The 18,761-nt window shown below is 47.0% G+C and overlaps 5 non-coding genes and 1 pseudogene across 5 annotated transcripts; all 6 read right to left on the reverse strand.

The window, feature by feature from the left end:
* Nucleotides 1-1,045: 1,045 nt before the first annotated feature.
* On the reverse strand, nucleotides 1,046-1,137 carry LOC141224266 (U2 spliceosomal RNA; annotated as a pseudogene).
* A 1,115-nt stretch (nucleotides 1,138-2,252) lies between these two features.
* Nucleotides 2,253-2,443, reverse strand: LOC141223913 (U2 spliceosomal RNA). Its single transcript, XR_012291434.1, has one exon. It is a non-coding gene; the product is annotated as a U2 spliceosomal RNA (small nuclear RNA).
* Nucleotides 2,444-3,555: 1,112 nt separating this feature from the next.
* On the reverse strand, nucleotides 3,556-3,746 carry LOC141223914 (U2 spliceosomal RNA). Its single transcript, XR_012291435.1, has one exon. It is a non-coding gene; the product is annotated as a U2 spliceosomal RNA (small nuclear RNA).
* Nucleotides 3,747-4,861: 1,115 nt separating this feature from the next.
* Nucleotides 4,862-5,052, reverse strand: LOC141223915 (U2 spliceosomal RNA). Its single transcript, XR_012291436.1, has one exon. It is a non-coding gene; the product is annotated as a U2 spliceosomal RNA (small nuclear RNA).
* Nucleotides 5,053-6,167: 1,115 nt separating this feature from the next.
* LOC141223916 (U2 spliceosomal RNA) lies at nucleotides 6,168-6,358 on the reverse strand. The gene has a single exon (XR_012291437.1). It is a non-coding gene; the product is annotated as a U2 spliceosomal RNA (small nuclear RNA).
* Nucleotides 6,359-7,473: 1,115 nt separating this feature from the next.
* On the reverse strand, nucleotides 7,474-7,664 carry LOC141224185 (U2 spliceosomal RNA). Its single transcript, XR_012291694.1, has one exon. It is a non-coding gene; the product is annotated as a U2 spliceosomal RNA (small nuclear RNA).
* Between the last annotated feature and the right edge of the window lie 11,097 nt (nucleotides 7,665-18,761).

An 18,761-nucleotide genomic window follows, 5' to 3' on the forward strand; every position in this document is an offset into this window, starting at 1 on the left:
TCTTTGTCTCGATGATTTTCTTCCTCGAAGATTCCACAGGACAGCCCGATTGTTCTCCGAGTCTTCGTCTTCTTCTGGATTCTTTAGAGCTTCTTCCTCCCACCGATATCCGCCTTCGTTCTCTGATGTCAGCTGGGCTCCGAAGCTCTTCTCCTTCCGAGTTCGATCGCTCTCGTCAAGTGTAGATCGTAGCTCTTGTGTTCTTAAAAGAACAGATTTTTCTCTTTTTTTCTCTCTTGTGAAAGCCCGAATTCGTGTACAAAACCCGAGTGCGCTTAAAAAAGTGACAAGTGCCACAAAAAAAGTGCACTAGGATGCTGGTCTTCTTGAAACCCTCTCCAAAAGGAGAAGGGTCCCCCAAACCATTCCCCGTCCCTCCGAGCCAAAAGGCCACAGCGAGGAACAGGGACAAAAAGCCACCTCCAGCCGAAGCCAGAGGCGACCCAATCTTACCCCCAGCACCTGCCCGAGTTCTCACCCGAGCAAGGCACTGGGAGCCAAAGACTGTGCTCCCCTCCCGGAAGAGGGGAGCCAACAACGCTCTCCTCCCAAAAGAGGAGAGCCAGGGGGGTTCAGGGGGGAGCGGAACCTGATGGCCACACACTCCCCCCCTAGACCTGCCAAGAGAGGAACCCGTAAGGGAACCGCATCCCGACAAAATCCTAGTAGGACGTGACACACGTGAATAAGTGGACACACAGTGACAAAGAAATTAAATAAATAGTGAAGGTTTCACAGTATAATACTGCCCGGACCTTCGACCGGGAATTGAAAAATTCCCCATCCTAAGGCCAGAAGGCCCGGAATAAGGGTGTGTGCGAAGAAAGAAAATTTGAAGTGCTTGTGCAAATGTGCCATAAACTCAAGTGGGGTTCCCAATCCCAGTGAGTTAAGGCACCCCAGGGTCACCACTCCTGGGGCACTTCACACTTCGGGCTTTCGATCTTCCCCGGCCCAATGGCGTCGATCCTGGGGGGCCATGCTTTCCACCAGATGACTATATTAGCCACCTGGCGTACTAACAAGCGCCTAAACCCCAGTGTGCATAATGTATCAATCTACTAGGGCGGCCAACATCCAAAACCGCCTTTTCGAAAGATACTACACTTGATCTTAGCCAAAAGGCCGAGAAGCGATAACCAGAATTGGTTTCAAACTACGGAGCCACCCAAGGATCCTGAAAAGTCCATTTGTGGAGATGAGCTCCTGGACTCCTGTTAAGAAGACATGTTGTCAACCTCTAGATCCCTTACATGCCTGCACTTTTCGGCTTGCTGCTGCTGCAATCCACGCGTTTTAGATCTGCATAACTCCACCTCTTTAAACACAGCACCTTCACCCCCTGCTGTTCCCACCCGCCTCAACACCGTTGGAAGGGAGGAGAACCAATTAAGGCGGGGGGTGGGGTGGAACGAGCAGCTGTCTACCCTTAGCAGGAGGGCTCCTGATTACATACCTCTCCTGCTGCTGCTGCTGCTGGCTGTCCAGCAGCAGACTGAAGGTGGCTGCTGCTGTGCACAGGTATATAAAGGCTCAGAGCCTATTATGACACGCGCAGCCAGCGTTCCATTGCCACATTCCATCTACTGCAGGCAGGATACCTGGCTGGCTGAATGTCGCTGAGAAGCTCACAGAGACCGCCATAAGCAACAGTTTAACAGAATGCCACAGACTAATCAACCAAACTTTTTGGGTTGGGTTCTCTTTTATAGTCTGCAGGCATTAAATGAAAGAAGTCAGTGTTCCAGCAGAAGGAGACAACGTTTCAGAAAAGGCATTGTAGCAAACCAAAAAAGAAATTTTAAGCGCAGCAGAGTAACCAGCGCACATACCTGTTAGCTCAGGTGAGTTTAAAAGGCTGCTGTTGATAACAAGGGCATTTGCTAAATAGATGGTGTGTGTGCAACAATATACTGAATGGTCAATTATATTGTGCAGCTTATCTCACCACCTGTAGTTATTTAGGTGAAAGCTCCAAAATGCTTGCCTAATATGTCTGTTTATCCAAAAGGAAGTAAAAAGGGAGAGCTAGAAAGATAGCATTGCATCACATTACATGGCAATGCAATGCACAGTTGCTGAAGTTGAACCAAAATGAGCTTGTAATCTGGCTTCTGCAACTTTGAACATGAAAAATCCAATGAGGAGAAGAAAAGCAAAGCCAAAGAGTCCATCCCAAAATCCGACAAACAAGCAAAATGAACAAAAAACATTGAATTCAATTCTTTCTGATTTTAGAAACTGCATTAAAGAAGGGGTGCACCGGTCCTGGAGATACTGCAATACCAGGTCAATGCGTGGAGTGGACAGAGCAAGCTCTTTTTCCATCTCCCTGTTCTAAAAATCCATTTAATATATGGTCCCCAGATAGGGGACGTATCAGATATTAAACTGATAAGAACAGATACTACACTTGATCTTAGCCAAAAGGCCGAGAAGCGATAACCAGAATTGGTTTCAAACTACGGAGCCACCCAAGGATCCTGAAAAGTCCATTTGTGGAGATGAGCTCCTGGACTCCCGTTAAGAAGACATGTTGTCAACCTCTAGATCCCTTACATGCCTGCACTTTTCGGCTTGCTGCTGCTGCAATCCACGCGTTTTAGATCTGCATAACTCCACCTCTTTAAACACAGCACCTTCACCCCCTGCTGTTCCCACCCGCCTCAACACCGTTGGAAGGGAGGAGAACCAATTAAGGCGGGGGGTGGGGTGGAACGAGCAGCTGTCTACCCTTAGCAGGAGGGCTCCTGATTACATACCTCTCCTGCTGCTGCTGCTGGCTGTCCAGCAGCAGACTGAAGGTGGCTGCTGCTGTGCACAGGTATATAAAGGCTCAGAGCCTATTATGACACGCGCAGCCAGCGTTCCATTGCCACATTCCATCTACTGCAGGCAGGATACCTGGCTGGCTGAATGTCGCTGAGAAGCTCACAGAGACCGCCATAAGCAACAGTTTAACAGAATGCCACAGACTAATCAACCAAACTTTTTGGGTTGGGTTCTCTTTTATAGTCTGCAGGCATTAAATGAAAGAAGTCAGTGTTCCAGCAGAAGGAGACAACGTTTCAGAAAAGGCATTGTAGCAAACCAAAAAAGAAATTTTAAGCGCAGCAGAGTAACCAGCGCACATACCTGTTAGCTCAGGTGAGTTTAAAAGGCTGCTGTTGATAACAAGGGCATTTGCTAAATAGATGGTGTGTGTGCAACAATATACTGAATGGTCAATTATATTGTGCAGCTTATCTCACCACCTGTAGTTATTTAGGTGAAAGCTCCAAAATGCTTGCCTAATATGTCTGTTTATCCAAAAGGAAGTAAAAAGGGAGAGCTAGAAAGATAGCATTGCATCACATTACATGGCAATGCAATGCACAGTTGCTGAAGTTGAACCAAAATGAGCTTGTAATCTGGCTTCTGCAACTTTGAACATGAAAAATCCAATGAGGAGAAGAAAAGCAAAGCCAAAGAGTCCATCCCAAAATCCGACAAACAAGCAAAATGAACAAAAAACATTGAATTCAATTCTTTCTGATTTTAGAAACTGCATTAAAGAAGGGGTGCACCGGTCCTGGAGATACTGCAATACCAGGTCAATGCGTGGAGTGGACAGAGCAAGCTCTTTTTCCATCTCCCTGTTCTAAAAATCCATTTAATATATGGTCCCCAGATAGGGGACGTATCAGATATTAAACTGATAAGAACAGATACTACACTTGATCTTAGCCAAAAGGCCGAGAAGCGATAACCAGAATTGGTTTCAAACTACGGAGCCACCCAAGGATCCTGAAAAGTCCATTTGTGGAGATGAGCTCCTGGACTCCCGTTAAGAAGACATGTTGTCAACCTCTAGATCCCTTACATGCCTGCACTTTTCGGCTTGCTGCTGCTGCAATCCACGCGTTTTAGATCTGCATAACTCCACCTCTTTAAACACAGCACCTTCACCCCCTGCTGTTCCCACCCGCCTCAACACCGTTGGAAGGGAGGAGAACCAATTAAGGCGGGGGGTGGGGTGGAACGAGCAGCTGTCTACCCTTAGCAGGAGGGCTCCTGATTACATACCTCTCCTGCTGCTGCTGCTGCTGGCTGTCCAGCAGCAGACTGAAAGTGGCTGCTGCTGTGCACAGGTATATAAAGGCTCAGAGCCTATTATGACACGCGCAGCCAGCGTTCCATTGCCACATTCCATCTACTGCAGGCAGGATACCTGGCTGGCTGAATGTCGCTGAGAAGCTCACAGAGACCGCCATAAGCAACAGTTTAACAGAATGCCACAGACTAATCAACCAAACTTTTTGGGTTGGGTTCTCTTTTATAGTCTGCAGGCATTAAATGAAAGAAGTCAGTGTTCCAGCAGAAGGAGACAACGTTTCAGAAAAGGCATTGTAGCAAACCAAAAAAGAAATTTTAAGCGCAGCAGAGTAACCAGCGCACATACCTGTTAGCTCAGGTGAGTTTAAAAGGCTGCTGTTGATAACAAGGGCATTTGCTAAATAGATGGTGTGTGTGCAACAATATACTGAAAGGTCAATTATATTGTGCAGCTTATCTCACCACCTGTAGTTATTTAGGTGAAAGCTCCAAAATGCTTGCCTAATATGTCTGTTTATCCAAAAGGAAGTAAAAAGGGAGAGCTAGAAAGATAGCATTGCATCACATTACATGGCAATGCAATGCACAATTGCTGAAGTTGAACCAAAATGAGCTTGTAATCTGGCTTCTGCAACTTTGAACATGAAAAATCCAATGAGGAGAAGAAAAGCAAAGCCAAAGAGTCCATCCCAAAATCCGACAAACAAGCAAAATGAACAAAAAACATTGAATTCAATTCTTTCTGATTTTAGAAACTGCATTAAAGAAGGGGTGCACCGGTCCTGGAGATACTGCAATACCAGGTCAATGCGTGGAGTGGACAGAGCAAGCTCTTTTTCCATCTCCCTGTTCTAAAAATCCATTTAATATATGGTCCCCAGATAGGGGACGTATCAGATATTAAACTGATAAGAACAGATACTACACTTGATCTTAGCCAAAAGGCCGAGAAGCGATAACCAGAATTGGTTTCAAACTACGGAGCCACCCAAGGATCCTGAAAAGTCCATTTGTGGAGATGAGCTCCTGGACTCCCGTTAAGAAGACATGTTGTCAACCTCTAGATCCCTTACATGCCTGCACTTTTCGGCTTGCTGCTGCTGCAATCCACGCGTTTTAGATCTGCATAACTCCACCTCTTTAAACACAGCACCTTCACCCCCTGCTGTTCCCACCCGCCTCAACACCGTTGGAAGGGAGGAGAACCAATTAAGGCGGGGGGTGGGGTGGAACGAGCAGCTGTCTACCCTTAGCAGGAGGGCTCCTGATTACATACCTCTCCTGCTGCTGCTGCTGCTGGCTGTCCAGCAGCAGACTGAAGGTGGCTGCTGCTGTGCACAGGTATATAAAGGCTCAGAGCCTATTATGACACGCGCAGCCAGCGTTCCATTGCCACATTCCATCTACTGCAGGCAGGATACCTGGCTGGCTGAATGTCGCTGAGAAGCTCACAGAGACCGCCATAAGCAACAGTTTAACAGAATGCCACAGACTAATCAACCAAACTTTTTGGGTTGGGTTCTCTTTTATAGTCTGCAGGCATTAAATGAAAGAAGTCAGTGTTCCAGCAGAAGGAGACAACGTTTCAGAAAAGGCATTGTAGCAAACCAAAAAAGAAATTTTAAGCGCAGCAGAGTAACCAGCGCACATACCTGTTAGCTCAGGTGAGTTTAAAAGGCTGCTGTTGATAACAAGGGCATTTGCTAAATAGATGGTGTGTGTGCAACAATATACTGAAAGGTCAATTATATTGTGCAGCTTATCTCACCACCTGTAGTTATTTAGGTGAAAGCTCCAAAATGCTTGCCTAATATGTCTGTTTATCCAAAAGGAAGTAAAAAGGGAGAGCTAGAAAGATAGCATTGCATCACATTACATGGCAATGCAATGCACAGTTGCTGAAGTTGAACCAAAATGAGCTTGTAATCTGGCTTCTGCAACTTTGAACATGAAAAATCCAATGAGGAGAAGAAAAGCAAAGCCAAAGAGTCCATCCCAAAATCCGACAAACAAGCAAAATGAACAAAAAACATTGAATTCAATTCTTTCTGATTTTAGAAACTGCATTAAAGAAGGGGTGCACCGGTCCTGGAGATACTGCAATACCAGGTCAATGCGTGGAGTGGACAGAGCAAGCTCTTTTTCCATCTCCCTGTTCTAAAAATCCATTTAATATATGGTCCCCAGATAGGGGACGTATCAGATATTAAACTGATAAGAACAGATACTACACTTGATCTTAGCCAAAAGGCCGAGAAGCGATAACCAGAATTGGTTTCAAACTACGGAGCCACCCAAGGATCCTGAAAAGTCCATTTGTGGAGATGAGCTCCTGGACTCCCGTTAAGAAGACATGTTGTCAACCTCTAGATCCCTTACATGCCTGCACTTTTCGGCTTGCTGCTGCTGCAATCCACGCGTTTTAGATCTGCATAACTCCACCTCTTTAAACACAGCACCTTCACCCCCTGCTGTTCCCACCCGCCTCAACACCGTTGGAAGGGAGGAGAACCAATTAAGGCGGGGGGTGGGGTGGAACGAGCAGCTGTCTACCCTTAGCAGGAGGGCTCCTGATTACATACCTCTCCTGCTGCTGCTGCTGCTGGCTGTCCAGCAGCAGACTGAAGGTGGCTGCTGCTGTGCACAGGTATATAAAGGCTCAGAGCCTATTATGACACGCGCAGCCAGCGTTCCATTGCCACATTCCATCTACTGCAGGCAGGATACCTGGCTGGCTGAATGTCGCTGAGAAGCTCACAGAGACCGCCATAAGCAACAGTTTAACAGAATGCCACAGACTAATCAACCAAACTTTTTGGGTTGGGTTCTCTTTTATAGTCTGCAGGCATTAAATGAAAGAAGTCAGTGTTCCAGCAGAAGGAGACAACGTTTCAGAAAAGGCATTGTAGCAAACCAAAAAAGAAATTTTAAGCGCAGCAGAGTAACCAGCGCACATACCTGTTAGCTCAGGTGAGTTTAAAAGGCTGCTGTTGATAACAAGGGCATTTGCTAAATAGATGGTGTGTGTGCAACAATATACTGAAAGGTCAATTATATTGTGCAGCTTATCTCACCACCTGTAGTTATTTAGGTGAAAGCTCCAAAATGCTTGCCTAATATGTCTGTTTATCCAAAAGGAAGTAAAAAGGGAGAGCTAGAAAGATAGCATTGCATCACATTACATGGCAATGCAATGCACAGTTGCTGAAGTTGAACCAAAATGAGCTTGTAATCTGGCTTCTGCAACTTTGAACATGAAAAATCCAATGAGGAGAAGAAAAGCAAAGCCAAAGAGTCCATCCCAAAATCCGACAAACAAGCAAAATGAACAAAAAACATTGAATTCAATTCTTTCTGATTTTAGAAACTGCATTAAAGAAGGGGTGCACCGGTCCTGGAGATACTGCAATACCAGGTCAATGCGTGGAGTGGACAGAGCAAGCTCTTTTTCCATCTCCCTGTTCTAAAAATCCATTTAATATATGGTCCCCAGATAGGGGACGTATCAGATATTAAACTGATAAGAACAGATTTTTTTTTTTTAATTTGGCTATCCCCTGCAGAGGGATAAAACCGTTTATTAAAACTTTAACAAATTACAAGCATAATTAAACAAATACCAAACGTTAAAAGACAAATGAAATTTACAAAACAAAAAAATACAAAGATTTTAAATAATTAGGTTCCATTGGTCAACAAGCCATTTTTTGGAAATATGTACATTCTTCTTTTTGTCAATTAAATAATAAGTATACATTTCACATAAACATAAACTTAAAACATCATTCACTGATAAAACATCTTGTTTAAAAATAGCAATGTTGCGCGCTTTCCAGAGAGATGACTTGGCGCAGTTCACTGTCTTCCAAGCCATTGTGTACTGGTCCATTGTGGGGCATTCCATAAGTCCGTATAGCACAGTTTTATATGTAAAGTCCTTGAGGTCTGCCACCCTTTCCAGTAGGGGGAGCAGTCTTCTCCAGAAATCCTTTGCAAAATTACATGTCCATAATAGATGTTCCACCGTTTCCTCGTCTTGGCATCCGGCTCTTGGGCAGATGGCAGACCTCACAAATCCTTTTCTGTATTGGAATGCCCGGCAAGGAAGACAGCGGTGCATGCAACTCCAAGCCAGATCTCTCTGTTCATTAAAAAGATAAAAAACGTTAATCATTTTCCAGATAGACATAGATTTGTCATCATCATATCTGTCAACATTACATATTTCCTCACTTTTACGTATTTCTTTAATTAGTTTCTTACTATTTCTTAATTCCTCTATTTTCTTAGTCCCTAAATTAAAATCGGACACTATTTTCCTTAAAATCTCATAATGCGTCGACAAATTAAAAGCATGGGGCACAGATATATTAACTTCATACCATCCAAACTTTCTCATAAAAAATCCTGTATTAAAACGCATAAAAAAGGACCAATAGTGATTCTTAAAAAGGGCATTAAAACAGTAAACGAACAGATGGATTAAAAGAAACCTATTAAAATCTGGAAAATCTTTACCACCTTTTACTTTTGATTTCATCACGATTTCTCTTTTCAGCTTTTCCATTTTTGAGTTCCAAAAGAAGGTAAAACAGGTTTTGGTTATCTTTTTTAAAACATTAACAGGCGGGGGGAAAACCATGCTAAGATACAATAAAAGAGGTAAAATCACCATCTTTAAAACCAATACTTTACCCTCCATTGTAAGTCTCCTCATGTTCCACATACATATTTTCGTATTTACTTTCTGTGTAACTGTTTCCCAACTATTATAACCATCATTATTTTCAGTGAATGATATACCTAAAATGGAAATGGATTCGGAGACATTAATTGGTACATCACGTAAAATCATCCCCCCAACACTTAAAATGTTACACTTATTAAAATTGATTTTAAAACCAGAAGCTAGACAAAAGGATTGCACTTGATGGAGAGTGGCCGTAAGTGATGGTGCATCTGTACACAAGACCGCCACGTCATCCATGTAGCCTACAACCTTGGCCTCCAAACCACCGCTTCCAGGCAGAGGGACACCGCATATCTGTTTATTTTGGCGTATTGCACATAACATTGGTTCCAGTGCACAGATAAACAGTAGGGGGGACAGAGGGCATCCCTGTTTCACCCCTGACCGTAAAAATACCTCTTGTGTCTTAAAACCATTCACTAAAATCTTACTTGTACAATCCTTGTAAAATGCTTTAAGCGATAGTAAAAACCCTTCTGGTATGCCCATTTTCTCTAAAACTTTAAAAAGATAAAAGTGTGAGACACGGTCAAATGCTTTTTCAAAATCAATAGATAAAATCGCCATTTTCCCCTTTCTGTCTTTTACATCCTCAATACAGTCTTTCACTAAATTCAGATTGTCCCATATACTGCGCCCCGGCACCCCACACACTTGATTAGAATGAATAACTTTGCTGATGACTTCTTTTAGACGATTTGCACAAATTTTAGCCATTATTTTATAGTCACAATTTAAAAGTGTTATTGGTCTCCAGTTTTCTAATTTTGATTTATCACCTTTTTTGTATAGGAGGGAGACTTCACCTTTCTTCCAGGAATTTAATAAAACCTTATTATTAAAAACCTCAGTAAACAAATAAAACAAATCATCTTTTAAAATATCATAAAAACATACATAAAATTCTATTGGGATGCCATCAGGACCAGGGACCTTTCCAGTTTTAAAACTTTTAATAGTTTTTAACACTTCTTGTTCCGTTAAAACTTGGGATAAAAACTCTTGGGATGCGGTATCTAAAACAGCTGTTAGTCCTTGCAGCGAATCATCCATTAATTTATTATCTATATTTTTTCCATTAAAAAGATTAGAAAAAAAAACCTCAACTTTACCCAGCATATTTTTTATATTATTCTCACCATCTATATGGTCAATTATCACTTTTTCTTTTTTATTTTTCCTAAAAAAATATCTGGAACACTTTTCATTTTCTTCTATATGTTGTACTCTAGAACGAAAAATGATCTCTTTTCCTTTTTGTTCTAGCCATTTTGAAATCTCTTCTTTTAAGTTTGAAATATCAAGTTGTACATCTATCCCATTGTCTCTGAGCTTAAATAATGTTTGTAGGCGGGTATTTAAAATTCTATATTCTTCATATTTTTCTTTGGCTCTACATATACTCTTTTTAATAAAAAAGTCTTTTATTTTTACTTTCATTCTATCCCACCATACACTCATAGTCTCATTTGTTTTTTTCCCTTTTCTACATTTCCTATAAAACTCAATAAAATCTGATAAAATCTGCGGGTCGGTTAAAAGGGATACGTTCATTTTCCAGCTTTTCTTACCACATTTTTTGTTGTCATTTACTTTTATGGTAAAGGATAAAAGTTTATGGTCTGAAAATATATTAGCTAAAACTTCACATTTGGCAGGTATTGTTTTATCTGAACCAAAAATAAAATCAATCCTAGAGCTACAATTAGCATTGCTCCAAGTGAAACCGGCGTCCTCTGGGCTGTCACTATGACACTCTTTATATATGTCTATCAATTTAGCATCTTTGACTATATCATGTAGCATACCTGAGGTTTTATCGTAGTTCCTGCTTACAGAGCTGGAGCGCCGGTTTTCACCTTTTAAAACACAATTAAAATCCCCTGCTAAGATAAAAGGTTCAGAGTTATTAATAAATAATGGTAAAAGATCAAGCATTTCGGCTCTTTCATTTTTCTCTGGGGATCCATAAAAATTTAAAAACTGCCATCTAATACCATCAATAAAAGCTTTTACTAATAAAATACGACCTGGTAAAATTTCCTGAATAAAATCAATTAAAACGTTCCCTTTAAAAAGTATGGCTACACCCGCTGATCCTGCAGCATTCGATCCGGACCAGACAGATGGCCCACACTTCCACTCATCTTTATATTTTTGATATGACATTTCATGTGGGATATTACATTCTTGCAGAAAAAATACAGATGCAGTAAAACACGTAAAAAAATTAAAAAGAGCAGTTCTTCTCGTGTTAGATTTTATGCCTCTCACGTTGAGGGAAATACCTTTCAGTTCAGCCATCATTAGAAAATGTAGAAATTTTACTTAGGTAACTAAGAGCAACGGATTTACCTGTCCGATGAACCTGATCAGACCACTGGGCTTGCGCCTCCCTCCTCATCTGATAGTATCGTCACGAGAGTCTCCGTGGAGGAGGAAAGATTACCACATTTATATAAACCCGACGCTACACTGGCATAGCTCGGAGGGCTGGCTGGCAGAACCCGCTGGGTCTCCATTGGCTGGCCATGCAGTTCCTCATCAGGTGGGTCCCCGAGGGGTTCCGCCGCCCCTGTTTGACCTGTAGAAGGTCGTCCTATAGGAGGAGGATGCGCACAAGGCAGAGCCTCTGACTCTTCAGAGGCAGCAAGATCCCGGTCCCCACCTGTAGCAGCGGAGACCGAAACCCCTGAGGGTCCAGCGTCCACGTCCCCTTCTGGAGAAGTGTCCATCTGTTCACCTCCTGCTGCCTCCTCCGAACCACCCTTTTTCTTTTTCTTAGGACCCACCTTTATCCACTCAGCGCCCTCAGCACTAGGAGACCCAGACTGGGCATGGGCTTCTGTGTCGGCCTTTTGCCGGTCCCTTTTGACCTTACCAGTAGTGCCCTTCTGCTCCTTCTCAGCCCTCCTTTTGGACTCCCGCAGGTCCTGCAGCCAGGTTTTGGGATTTGGTATTTTACCTGTCATAGACTCTGGAGACACTTCACTATTTGGTACGCCCTTATTGTCTCCAGAGGCTCCAGGTTGTTGTTCCTCCTCCTGAGGGGTGGTCTGATCTTTTGGTCCTTGGTCGGACGTCTTGGACTTCCCCTTTTGCTCATCTTCCCGAAATCTGTGAGGGCAAGAAAAATAAAAGTGACCTGGAGTCTGGCAAAAACTGCATTTCTTTTCCTTAGGGCATTCTTTTGTCTCATGTTCTTCACTAGCACAATTTCTACATGATACATGACAGTTTTCTTTTGAATGACCATAGCGCCCACAATTTCTGCAATATACTGGCATCCCAGAAAAGAAGAAATCCCCATTTGTTTGCCCAATTTTGAAACGGGCAGGGGGGAGCCGTATACCACCTGGTGTATTTGGATCTCTTGTACACTTCACAAGGAATTTCCACTTAGATGTCCATATGTTATATTCGTTTAATATCTTCCCAATACATTTAACACTTTTAAAATAAATTGCTAGAAATGACATTACTTCTGGAGCAGAAACAAAGGGCGAAAATATTTTTACAATAACCAGTCTTACCTCATCCAGGACGTGCTCAACAATTTGTATCCCTTTCAAAACAGGACTATTTTCAACTTTTTTTAACTTTTCTAGTACATCTCTAAAAATACCTTCTCCGGTGAATGTGATGTCATAGTCACCTCTTCTGGGATAATCCTGGATGGAGAGAATTTCATTCCTTTGTACGCCAAGAAGGTTCCTGAGCACGTCCTGGACTACATACCCTAATTTCCTCATATCCGAGCCACCCGCCGTGAAGTGAACTCGGATAGAGTTTTTTAGCCTCGCATAAAGAGGCACGAGGTTAGGGTCAACCTCCATGGAAAAACGCAACAAGGTTGCAAATTGCAGCCGCTTGCAATCTGCGCTCCCAGTGTTCTTGCAGCGAAAAACACCTGGAAGCTGGGGGATCGCAACTCGTTACCCTGGGACTAAGCCCTCTCCCTAATAGCAGCAAGCAGGCTAAGTCCACCAAAGTGGACGATCCTGCCAGGCCAAGGAGAGGGGTACCCGAGTGCCCTTCAACCACAATCTCCTGCAATAAAGCACTTGATCGTAGCCAAAAGGCCGAGAAGCGATAACCAGAATTGGTTTCAAACTACGGAGCCACCCAAGGATCCTGAAAAGTCCATTTGTGGAGATGAGCTCCTGGACTCCCGTTAAGAAGACATGTTGTCAACCTCTAGATCCCTTACATGCCTGCACTTTTCGGCTTGCTGCTGCTGCAATCCACGCGTTTTAGATCTGCATAACTCCACCTCTTTAAACACAGCACCTTCACCCCCTGCTGTTCCCACCCGCCTCAACACCGTTGGAAGGGAGGAGAACCAATTAAGGCGGGGGGTGGGGTGGAACGAGCAGCTGTCTACCCTTAGCAGGAGGGCTCCTGATTACATACCTCTCCTGCTGCTGCTGCTGCTGGCTGTCCAGCAGCAGACTGAAGGTGGCTGCTGCTGTGTGTAGCGCTGGCGTCCCTGCCCTCTGCTAGGCAGGGACGCTGCTCCCCTCACCGCTCTGCTCCGTGCCCGGCGTCCTCTCCCCGCTCTGCTGTCGGCGCGCGCTCCTTCCCGGCGTCCTCCTCCCGCTCTGCTCTCGGCGCGCGCTCCTTCCCGGCCCCTGTGCTTAGGGCGCGCGCGCGCGCGCTCCCCTCCTCTTAAAGGGGCCGCGCGCGCCGTCCTAAGGAGTCCCCGGCCAATGGCCGGAGGACTTCATCATATATAAGGCACCTCCTCCAAAATGGAGGTGCCCGAGCAATGTTGTTTGCACCTGTGTCTCACCTGTGCTTCAGCCCTCAGGTCCCGTTGCCAGTTACCTGCCAGTTACCTGCCAGTTTCCTGCCAGTTTCCTGCTAGTTACCTGCCTGATTCCTGCCTGAATACTTGTTACCTGCCTGCCTGCCTGAGGTCCGACGGTCTGCCTTACAACTCCGGTCAGTCTGTCTAAGGACCAACTTGTCCGCTCACCTGGGAGCGCACATCAGCTACCTGCCTGCTTGCCTGAGGTCCGACGGTCTGCCTTACAACTCCGGTCAGTCTGTCTATGGACCAGCTTGCCCGCTCACCTGGGAGCGCTTCTCCGCTACCTGCCTGCTTGCCAGCCCGGAGGCTCCGTTGTCACGTGCTGTGACCACCAGCTATCTCAGAGACTCTTGCCCGCTCACCTGGGAGCGCATCTCCGTTACCTGCCTGCTTGCCAGCCCGGAGGTCCCGTTGTCACGTGCGGTGACCACCAGCTATTCCTGAGACTCTTGCCCGCTCACCTGGGAGCGCTTCTCCGTTACCTACCTGCCTGCCAGCCCGGAGGTTCCGCCGTCACGTGCCGTGACCACCTGCTATTCCAGAGACTCTCGCTTGCTCACCTGGGAGCACACATCTACCATCTGCCTGCTAGCCTACCCGGAGGCTCTGCCATCACAGGTCGTACCTACCCCTTACCCAGAGACTGCCCTGATCACTTGCCGTAACTCCCTGTCCGTTCACCCAGAGACTGCCACCCGCTCCCTTACAAGGGCCGCCCCCTTGTATAGTAGCTCAGAGGTTCCGCCTCCCGGACCCGTTACAGTTTGCTCGGGCCATGGAACTCGGTGGCACCCAAGCTCCCTCGCTCTCGGACCTCTGTCTTGAGCTGTCCCGTCAGAGGTCCCAACAGGAGGCCATCCTGGGTCACCTGCGGAATGTTAATACTCGCCTGAACACTCTGTCTGATCCACCAACAACCTCCGCCAGTGCCATATCTTGCAATCCGGCAGCTCCGCTGCCCACTAATACTATGGTATCCTACCCCGGACCCCGGCTCTCTGCACCTCCTCGCTTCGGAGGCGACCCCGTCCAGGCTCGGGGCTTCATAAATCAGTGCACCCTGCACTTTGAACTTTTGTCCCATCAGTTTAATTCCGACCGGGCCAAAATTGCCTTTATCATGTCCCATCTCACCGGGGAGGCCCTGGCCTGGCTAAATCCTCTATGGGAGAGAGGAGACCCCCTGGTGTCCAACTTGCCTGCTTTTCTCTCGGCTTTCCGGAAAGTCTTCGACGAACCCGGACGGAAGACCTCATCCGCATCCTCTCTGCTACGCCTCCGTCAGGAGGGTCTCACCGTGGGCCAATATGCCATACGGTTCCGCACCCTTGCCTCGGAGCTGGCCTGGGATAACGACGCTCTGGTATCCGTCTTCTGGGAGGGTCTGTCCGGTCGTATTAAAGATGAACTTGCTGGTCGGGACATTCCTACCTCTCTCGATGATCTAATAACCCTTGCCACCCGGATTGACCTACGGTTCCAGGAGCGTGCCAAAGAGGTCACCCGTGAGAGAAGGATTCCACGTTTAGCTCCTACTTTCCAGAAACCCGTCATTCCCTCCATCTCTCCCCAGGTACACTCTCCTGAGCCTATGCAGGTCGACCAGACCAAGATGGTCAAAACCCGTCAGGACTCACGCCGTGCCGAGGGGAGCTGCTTCTACTGTGGCAGTAAGGAGCACCGGATCCGTGCCTGCCCGGAGAGGTCGGGAAACGCCTGTGTCTAGGTTCGCTCAGAGAGGTCCACCTAGACAAGAATAAATCATCTCCATCCCTGCTGTTGTCAGTTTCGATCATCTACGGGGAGAACCGTTATTTCGAACTAGACCAACTTGACTCTGGAGCAGCCGGGAACCTTATTTCACAGTCCCTGGTTGAGAAATACCGCATCCCCACCAAACCTCTGGCTGTACCCTTGTCTGTCGCTGCCGTGGATGGGGGCCTCTTACCTCGCCCCATTCAACTCATCACCGAATCCATTACCCTGCAGGTGGGAATGCTGCATTCTGAAAGTATCTCCTTTCATGTTCTGCCTGGACTCTCTCACGCCCTCTTGCTAGGTCTGCCCTGGCTCCAGAGACATGCACCCGTGCTAGACTGGCAAACCGGAGAGGTCCTTCGCTGGGGACAAGACTGTCATAAAACCTGCCTGGTTCCCGTCCATCCCGTCCGTCCCTCTCCTACCCCAGCTAATCTACCTGGACTTCCGATTCCTTATTGGTCTTATGCAGATGTCTTTAATAAAAAGGAGGCAGAGACATTACCACCACATAGACCATACGACTGTCCCATCGATCTGCTACCCGGTACTACTCCTCCCCGTGGGCGTATCTATCCTTTATCCGCTGCTGAGACCCGGTCAATGTCCGAATATATTGAGGAGAATCTGGCCAGAGGATTCATCCGTAAATCTACCTCCCCGGCGGGAGCAGGCTTCTTTTTCGTCAAAAAGAAGGACGGCTCTCTCCATCCCTGTATAGACTATAGAGGCCTAAACCTGATCACGGTGAAGAATAAGTACCCCCTTCCGCTCATTCCAGAATTATTTGATCGCCTGAGGGGGGCTAGGATCTTCACCAAACTGGACCTTCGTGGGGCGTACAACCTGGTTCGTATTCGTCAGGGGGATGAATGGAAGACGGCATTCAACACCCGGGACGGCCACTATGAATACCTGGTAATGCCCTTTGGTCTCTGTAACGCTCCTGCCATCTTTCAAGAGTTGGTCAATGACATCTTCCGGGACCTTCTCTACTCCTGCGTAGTGGTGTACCTGGACGACATCTTGGTCTTCTCTCCGGATCTCCAGACTCACCGGAGGGACGTTCGTCAGGTCCTGCTCAGGCTAAGGCAGAACCATCTCTACGCTAAATTTGAGAAGTGCCTCTTTGAGCAGACCTCGCTTCCGTTTCTGGGCTACATTATCTCTCAGACCGGCCTACAAATGGATCCTGAGAAACTGTCTGCCATCGAGAAATGGCCCCGACCGGAGGGGTTGAAGGCCATTCAGCGATTCCTGGGCTTCGCCAACTACTACCGCCTCTTCATACCACACTTCTCTTCCCGGACGGCCCCAATTTCTGCGCTCACCCGTAAAGGTACTAATCCCAAAGAGTGGCCACCCGAAGCAGAGGAGGCCTTTCTTTCCCTTAAACAGGCCTTCTCTTCCGCCCCGGTGCTGCATCGCCCAGATGGCAACAAACAGTTCTTCCTGGAAGTTGACGCCTCCTCCTCTGGAGCCGGAGCGGTACTTACTCAAAAATCATCTTCCGGGAGGATGGTAACTTGTGGCTTCTTCTCTAAACTCTTCTCCTCCTCTGAGCGCAACTATTCCATAGGAGACCGAGAGTTATTGGCCATCAAACTGGCATTGGAGGAGTGGCGTTACCTGCTCGAGGGGGCTCTTCACCCGGTAATAATTTACACTGACCACAAGAACTTGGCTTACCTCCAGCATGCCCAGAGACTTAACCCGCGCCAAGCCCGGTGGTCCTTGTTTTTTGCTCGTTTTGATTTTGTCCTTCATTTTCGCCCGGCTGACAAAAACGTCAAGGCGGACGCCTTGTCTCGGTCCTTTCTGGTGTCTGATCTCGAGGAGGATCCGAAACATATCATCGATCCCGCCAGAGTAATGCAGGTGGCTCCCGTGAGTCTAAATCGTCTTCCTCCTGGTAAGACGTTCGTACCAGTACCTGATCGGGAGAAGATCCTACACTGGGGTCATTCGTCTAAACTAGCTGGCCACGCCGGTCAGAAAAAGACCCTCCAGCTTATTACCCGGCACTACTGGTGGCCTAACCTGCACAAGGATGTAATAGACTTTGTTTCTGCCTGTGTGTCCTGCGCCCGCAACAAAGTTCCGAGACACCTGCCGGCCGGCCGCCTCCTACCTCTGCCAGTACCTGCTGCCCCCTGGCAGCATATAGCGATGGACTTCATTACTGATCTACCCGTCTCTGCCGGTTGTACGGTCATTTGGGTGGTCGCTGACCGCTTCTCCAAGATGGCTCACTTCATTCCACTGCCAGGTCTTCCGTCTGCACCCGAGCTGGCTAAAGACTTTATCCGCCACATCTTCCGTCTTCATGGCCTGCCCCGTCACATCGTGTCGGATCGTGGGGTACAGTTCACTTCCCGTTTCTGGAGAGCCACTTGTAAATTGCTGGACGTCACCCTGGACTTCTCCTCCGCTTACCATCCACAGTCTAATGGTCAAGTGGAGCGGATCAATCAGAACCTGACCAGTTACCTTCGGCACTTCGTTAATGCCCACCATTCTGACTGGGTGGATCTCCTGCCATGGGCCGAATTCTCGTACAACAATCACGAGAGCGAGTCTTCCTCCAAATCCCCGTTTTTTGTAGTCTACGGTCAGCATCCTCGGATCCCGTTTCCCGTCTCCTCCTCGGCGGACAATCCGGCTGCGGAATCTCTTGTTAACAAATTTTCCTCCATATGGGAGAGTACCCGGTCCGCACTCCTTCTGTCATCCGAGCGTATGAAAAGACACGCTGACAAAAAACGTCTGGACCCTCCTCAATTCCGCCCTGGGGATAAAGTCTGGCTCTCGTCCAAATATGTCCGGCTCAAGATCCCTTCCTATAAGTTAGGGCCTCGGTTCATCGGCCCACTGGAGGTCATCAGTCAGATCAACCCGGTGGCCTATAAATTGAAACTCCCGGCCAACTTACGGATCCCTAACTCCTTCCATGTGTCTCTCCTCAAACCTGTGGTGCTTAACTCTTTTTCCAAGTCTACAGGTACGCCTCCTGCTCCGGTTTCTGCTGAGGACGAGTTTGAGGTAGAGAACATTCTTGCCACCAAAAGGGTAAGAGGAAAGACCTTTTTTCTGGTAGATTGGAAGGGGTTTGGTCCTGAGGAGAGAACGTGGGAGCCCCAGGAGAACATCCATGCCCCTCTCATCCTAGCTAAATTTCTGTCTGGCCTAAAAAAGGGGGGGCCTAAAGGGGGGGGTACTGTAGCGCTGGCGTCCCTGCCCTCTGCTAGGCAGGGACGCTGCTCCCCTCACCGCTCTGCTCCGTGCCCGGCGTCCTCTCCCCGCTCTGCTGTCGGCGCGCGCTCCTTCCCGGCGTCCTCCTCCCGC

The sequence above is a fragment of the Phyllobates terribilis genome, unplaced genomic scaffold (genome assembly GCF_046119375.1).
Source record: "Phyllobates terribilis strain yellow unplaced genomic scaffold, ASM4611937v1 Scaffold_381__1_contigs__length_1843176, whole genome shotgun sequence".
In the NCBI taxonomy this organism is placed as follows: domain Eukaryota; kingdom Metazoa; phylum Chordata; class Amphibia; order Anura; family Dendrobatidae; genus Phyllobates; species Phyllobates terribilis.